Source organism: Benincasa hispida, chromosome 1 (assembly GCF_009727055.1).
Source record: "Benincasa hispida cultivar B227 chromosome 1, ASM972705v1, whole genome shotgun sequence".
NCBI classification, from domain to species: domain Eukaryota; kingdom Viridiplantae; phylum Streptophyta; class Magnoliopsida; order Cucurbitales; family Cucurbitaceae; genus Benincasa; species Benincasa hispida.
Genome location: NC_052349.1, coordinates 2262845 through 2269361, shown reverse-complemented (window position 1 = coordinate 2269361; position 6517 = coordinate 2262845). Strand labels below are relative to the sequence as shown.

General features: G+C 25.3%; 1 long non-coding RNA gene across 1 annotated transcript; it reads right to left on the bottom strand.

The window, feature by feature from the left end:
* Window positions 1–711: 711 nt before the first annotated feature.
* On the bottom strand, window positions 712–4383 carry LOC120090487. Its single transcript, XR_005485555.1, has 5 exons — window positions 4278–4383; window positions 3258–3325; window positions 2577–2654; window positions 2282–2393; window positions 712–942 (listed from the first exon to the last, which is right to left on the bottom strand). It is a non-coding gene; the product is annotated as an uncharacterized LOC120090487 (long non-coding RNA).
* Between the last annotated feature and the right edge of the window lie 2134 nt (window positions 4384–6517).

The window sequence follows — 6517 nt, the reverse complement described above, 5'->3', positions numbered from 1 at the left end:
TTTCGGGATCACATCGTTTGTATCAATATACAAAGTGGGCCATATCCATTTGTGTCCCTAGGATGAGGTATCCAATCTCATCCATATATTTATAAACCTTTTTGGCTATATACTAAAACTTAATCCTCTTTTATGTCTCTACATAAAGTTAAAGTATGCATACTATAGCCATGAATTTGTTTATTGGATTTTATAACAAAATGCAATTTTAATAACACTTTTATTGGACGAAGTTTCAATAATACTTTTATTGCAAAATAGAATATATTTAAAAATTATGAACTGGAAGTTTTAGGACATTCCCAGCAATTATCTTGTAAAACTTCGATTACAAACTCACCCGACATTTCTTACCATGATTTGCATCTTTCTTAAATACAATGATTAAATTCTTAACCAAATTCTAAAAACAAAAACTATCTTTTGAAAACTAGTTTTTTTAGTTCTCAAAAGTTTGGCTTGGTTTTTTAAACCATCGGTGATTAGTAAATAACAAAAAAAGAAATTTGAATGTGAAAATAGTGTCCATAGGCTTAGTTTTCAAAAACAAAAACAAAAAACAAACATAGTTACCAAATCAGGCCTAAATTATTAAATTTTGGTTAAATACTTCATAAGAAAAAGGTTTTTTTTTTTAAAAAAAAAGGCTAAAAAAAGAAATCATAATAATCAAACGGATATATTATTAATATAAAAGTATCCCCACACACCTTGAAAAAAAATTCTAGTAAATATTACATGACAAGTAATAATATATTTTATATATATATATATAAGTTTGTGTATAAATATATATTAAGCAAGAATCTGATATACCAAGGGGAAAATTCAAAAGTGAGTTTTTCCCGAAAACCAACCTTTCAAATATTGAGATTATTTATTTATTTATTTTCATGGCATTTGCTTCTCCCTTATAGCAGCTCATGAACTTCGCTATGAATTCTGTACAAGAAAATGAAAGAAATAAAGAAATAATTTAATTATAAGATAATTATTTTAAATGATAAAATTATTAAAAAAAAATTTAAAGATGACAAAATGTTATTGTCTATCAATGATAGTCACAAACAGTGACATTTGATTATATTTGTAAATAAATTGATTCATTTTTTTATATTTAAAAATAACCTTTAATTATATAAGCTTGTCTAGTAATAATTTTCACTTTTTAAAAATTTAAAAGAAAAAACAAGCACCTATTGTGTTCTTAGCCTTGGGAAAAAAACAATTAAAAATCTTTTGAACTGTACTTTGAAGAATCTGTTAAAAATCTTTATGTAATTTTGTGTTTATTAAAACGTAGGCTATGTTGTTTGTATATAAAAGATGGCTAAGGTTTAAAAGGTCTTTTTAAAAATGTAAAAAGATTTAGCCAAGACAATGGAAATATCTCAAATTATTTTTTAGAAATAGAAAATCGAAAACAGAAATCGTTGCCAGTTACCTTTTACTTTCTGGAATGACCGAAATAAAGTATTTAAACAATTAGCATAATAATATATATCTTTTCTTTAATATTTCAAGAAGTTAAAATTTTATAGAAATAGCATAATCAAAATTGGTTCAAATATATAAAATACAATAAAAATATTCAAATTTATTCCATGATTGTAAAAAAAAAAAAAAAATATAGAATTAATAGATAACCCAATGTTTTCTTTTTAAATATATACATAAATATAAAACTAAAAAAGATACTAACCTGAAAAATAGTAAATAAAACTTTCATTTTTTGGGTTGATGGTTAACCTAGGGGGAAATACTTTTCGCCTATTATTTTGGGTTGGTTTTTACTTCGTCCGTTAATTTTTGAGTTTGATTTCAATTTAATTTTTAGATTTCAAAATATTACATTTTTAACTTCAATTTTTCATTAAATACTTACTTTCAATAATTAATATTACTATCTATTAATTAATTTTAAAAAATTAAAATAATTACAATTAACTAAGTTTCACTAATTTTTCATTACTATTAAAATTAATTTGAAATTTTCACATCATAATTATTTTAAATTAATTAATAAGTTAACACGAAAGACCGAAGTGAGTATTTAGTGAAAAATCGTAGTTTACAAGTGTAAGTTTTGAAACCTATGAACCAAATTAAAACAAAACTTAAATTTCAATAGTAAAATTATAGCATTTTGAAATTTACGAACTAATTAAAATTAAATTAAAAATTTAAAGACTAAAAGTATAATATTTTGAACTAACAAATGAAAACCGGACTCAAAATTTAAGGAAAAAAAAAGTATTTTCACTCAATTAAAATATATTACCTTCAATCTTCAAAAAGTGGTTAACATTCTTTCTCATAGGATCATGCTGCCCTTTGGCCACCGCCTCTTCCCCACTGCCTTTTTCACTAACAAATGATTTTTCCTCCATTTTCTAAAATTCAAATTAACATCTATACATTAATATTGTTCTTTAACTATTTCATTCACATTTTATTTCTTAATTTTTTTTATAAAAAAAAACCTTATATTATAATAAAATGGCACTTACATTAATAAATCTTGTACGAGTTAGATATGCACAAATTAAATTTATAATAAAGGGGGGAAAATTTACATTATAATCAGCATAGAAACCCTCAATTCGACGTTGTAATTCTTCATCCAAAAACTTCTTTAATTCATCTACTAGAGTCTGCACATACATAGCATTACAGAGAATAAGAGAAGATATATGAGACAAAATTTTTAATTAGGAAAAATTAGAAGATTTTTTTTTTCATTTTTTCTTTTTTAACAATTTACACCCTTAACTTTTGAGTAGTATCAGTTTAAACATTAAACTAATAATTATATTAATTTAAATCCTGAACTAATTCCATAAGTGTATCCAAATAAAACATAATAAAAAGAAAGGTTTAAATTGTACAGTTGTGAAAGTTTAAGGATTAATCGATACAATTATTAGTTTGAGGTTTAAATTGATACACATATGATAGTTTAAAGTTTAAATTAATACAACCATTAGTTTCGGGATTCAATTGATACAACTCTAAAGTTTAGGGGTGTGTAAATTGATATTTACTTTTTTTTTTTTTATGACAATTGTAGGAGGAGAAATCGATTATTAAACCTCAACATTAGATTAGATTGATGTTTTAGGGTGATTAGTTGAATAAATCTTTGGAAAAGTAATTGTTTGTTAAGGCTTATGTGTCTATAAAATGTTATATTGTTGGATACAAGAGATAATTTAAAAGGAAAAAAAAAAAAAAAACGAGAGATAAAAGAAAATTACCCTAAAAATGAAATTGGGGGAGACATCATATTCAATAAGCTTTTTAAGTTTTCCACGAACTATACAACCTGTGAATGAACGAAGAAACAATTAAACATTAATTTTAAAGGTAGATAATTGACATGTACGCCATTTTCTTTTCTTTTCTTTTTTTCTTAAAAACCCATTATCCACTTTTATTTTACTAAAAGAAATCAACATAATATTAAATCTTGTGATCGAAATCCAAAAAGTTACTTTAATTTATTTTTTTTTTAACATTAAATCGGGAAAAAAATGAAAAAGGTTTTAATATTATCTTTTAAAATTGAAGTATAAATAGAAAATAAAATGTAACATATAGTATTTAATTATTTAACTTAAATTTAACCCCGTTTTAGTTACTTTTGTTAATAAATTTCTAATCCCCTTTGGTTACTTTTGTAATTATTTGATTTTTTTAAAAAAAAACTTGATGCTTGAACATTATTTTTGTTTTCTTAAAACTTCTCTAATAAGATTTTCACTAAACACTTATATTCTCAGCGAAACTCAAAAAAATATAAATAATTTTGTTATTTATTTGTTTATTTTAAAATTGGGCTTACATTTTAAAAAACACTCATAAACAAATAAAATAACAAAACAAAATAAGAATTATATTTCGAGCTTAAATTTTATAAACAAAATAATTAAAATTGATTTCAAATAAAGAAAAAAATGAGTCAACTTATTTATAAATATTGTAAAATGTTATTATCTATCAGTGATATATTGTGATAGACAAGAATAGATTTTGATTACGAATAAACAGGGACATTTTGCTATACTTGAAATTTGTTTTTAGTAATTTTATCATTTAAAATAATGATTTAAATAAATTATCACAATTGGAAAGCATTATATTCTAATTTTAAGTGGTAAGGTAAAAAAAAAAAGGTAAGAGATATGAACTTCATTAGAAATTAATTAAAATCAAATAAACTTGAAGAAAAAATTGGTAATAAAAATGAATGGTGATATATATATATAGTTAATTACTGTTTTGGGCTTTGCTCTTCGACTATCTTCTTAGCAACATCTGCAATATCATCTTCCCAACCCGTCAATAATTTATTCTCATCTTCTTCAAACAATTGACTGCAAATCATTAATAATTTCACCATAGAATAAATTAATCCGAAGAAAAGCTAAAATAATAATAATAATAATAATAAAACTGAGAATTTAATTGTATCCCTAACCTTTTTTCCAGGAAGCCTCTAAGGATCGAATGGCTTGTCGGAGGTTGTTCTTGGAATTGTCCGCAATTCTCTCTGCCAATCGCTTCGACAAGTCGAATCCTTGTTGTTTTGCTATGAACCCCAACACTTCTACGACTTTATTTCATTATTTAGTGTAACAATTTTATTTTTTTTTTGTTAAAATCGTTTCATGTTCCTAAATACCACTTTTATTTAACTGGTTTAATATTGTTTTTTCTTTTTCAGAAATTTAATTTAATATACATGTTGTTACTAATCAAATTTGACTTTGATATTATTAGAATTTTAAACGTAAACGATAATGACATTTTTACTATATTTGAAAATATTTTCAACAATTTTATCATTTAAAATAATTATCTTTTTAGTAATTTATTTTATTTTTTTTCTAAATTAAAATGAAATAGAGAGGAAAAGATTTAAAAGAAGAAATTGGGAACTCTTGTTGTGAAGGAGGGGAGAGGTGAACAAAAGTGCAGAGAGAGCTAAGAAGTAGAAACTTAGAGGCATCGGAACAACAGAAGAAAATTTGCTGCAACCTTTGTTCCTTTCAATCGCCCATTTTAACATACATTAAAGTTTCATTTGAAGCTGATCTGCTTCACATAATACAATCCCTACACATCAATTGAAATTAATAATCTTATAACAATTTTTATGAATCAAACATCACGAGGGTTATTAATTATTTGAGTTATGCTTAAATTGATTTTTGTTTTAAATACTATTATACAACTTACGCAAACATGTGTAAATTCAAATTTACAATGATCGATATGCCTTAACTAATTGGAACTATGATGTGTTTAATTACCTCGACAATTGGCATGATTACATGGCAAAGGAGACTGGGATTCTTTCATGAGCTGGACGATGACTTGTTTCTCAAAGCCTTGGTTTGTGACATATTGACTTCCACGTAATGAGATGATTCTTTCACCTTTACTTCTATGCTTCCCACATTTCACTCTACCAAGTCATAGAATTACTAATCATAATTTAAATAAGATTTAAATACTACTGTAGTCCCTATACTAATGGTTCTAGTTCGTTTTGATCATTATACTTTCAAAATGATCATTTTAGTCTCTGTACCTTTAACTTTAGTTCATTTTAGTCTCTGTAATTTCAAAATGTTCACTTTGGTCCTTGTACTTAAAAAATTGACCATTTTGGTTATTTCATTTTCATTTTTAAGAATCAAAATTGTTATTTTTTCAAAATTCAATGATCAAAATGAACCAAAGTTAAAAATAAAAAGACAAAAATAACATTTTGAAAGTATTGAAACTAAAATGAGCCAAAGTCAAAAGTACAAGGGCCAAAATAGTATTTAAACCTAAAATACATCCCCCGACCTTAGTAAATTAATTAATTATTTTTATGACAAATTAAATTAAATGAAATGAAAGGTAAAAAACATGAAATGAAAGTAGGTTGTTTCTCTATATGTGTATATTAAGAGAAGAGAAAATAAAATTAAGAGACACCTTGAAGTCAAAAACCTTGACAACTTCCTTGATCTGTGAGGAAAGAAAGAGAGAATAATTAAGAAGTCAGGAAAATTCTCACTTCAAAATTAAAGTTAAAATATGCTATAAATATAAATACATAAAAATTATTGATCCATGCGTAAAATTAAAGTTCAAATTAAATAAATGCATGAATTTGAAAAGAAAAAATGAAAAATAAAATATATGTGTGGGGGAATGGGAAGGTTTATTAAGTGATATGATAATACACCTCCATTATTGGTTGATGTCGAAAAGCTTGACGAAGGCATAGCTTGAATCATAGTCCTTTTCCCAACTCCAGGCGCCCCTTCAAATATAATAACGCCCACTTCCTTTTTCCTTTACCATTTCCTTCAATTCCATTGCCCTTTTTTTATTGCATATAAAATCCTCCAACGCTTTTGGCCTACTTATCCCCCAACTATACCTCTCTTTTTCCATCTCCACCACCACCCCACTCCCCCGCCGCCGCCCCCCTCCTCCCTCGCCGTCCGCCCTTCGA